This window comes from Papilio polytes, unplaced genomic scaffold, assembly GCF_000836215.1.
Source record: "Papilio polytes unplaced genomic scaffold, Ppol_1.0 DF822289.1, whole genome shotgun sequence".
Classification (NCBI taxonomy): domain Eukaryota; kingdom Metazoa; phylum Arthropoda; class Insecta; order Lepidoptera; family Papilionidae; genus Papilio; species Papilio polytes.
Window position 1 is genome coordinate 3,298,940 of NW_013526915.1, and position 837 is coordinate 3,299,776.

The following is an 837-nucleotide window of genomic DNA, read 5'->3' on the forward strand; positions in this document are numbered from 1 at the left end:
TTTTGACATTTGTAATTGACAATTTGACACATGTTGTTTAACTTGTTACCGACAGCGCGGCAGAAAAAAATACAAAACACTTATTATAAAACAAACATATCTTTATTTAAAACTTATTTACACAAATTTATAAAAACTTAAAACTCTCTTGATTACATCTTGACTTCTTCATTTTTATATTTTCTTTTACAAACGATTATTGCCTTGGTGGCCAGTATGCAACCTCTTTGGCTGTATAAATACTGCTTGTCAGCCAAAGTGGTTGTATTTTGCACTCAACACATGTAAACAATATTTTTATGCTGATGAAATCGCACGGGAACAGCTAGTGTAATATAAAGGCATTTATGAAAACTTTTTTTAACTCTGTCATGTATGTAATGAATTATTTACACATTCCGAGTAAGTCCATTTCTATCTATATTTGAAGTCGGGACAAATTCACCCCGTAACATTTCATAGCGCGTGTAACTATAACACTATAATAAAATGTTATGGTTTTTATGATAGTACCAAACGGTTTTTTTTCTATAGTAGTAGCGAAGTTAGAAAACTAATAAGCAATGTTAATATTTCTTATGAATGTAGACTTTGTTTTTTGCGTTATTTTGACTTTATTGTTTATCCAGTTTGTATAATTTAATTTACTTAACACTGAATTTTTTTTTTTATAACAAAAGGTGGCAAACGAGCAATCGGCCATCTGAAGCCGCCAAAATGGCGAAGCGACCGCTGTCCCATAGACATCCGGGATCGCAGATGCGTTGCCTACCCTTATCTGACGGAGGAGACGCACATAAAGAGGATATTGCCCCTTCCTATGCATCACCTCCACCG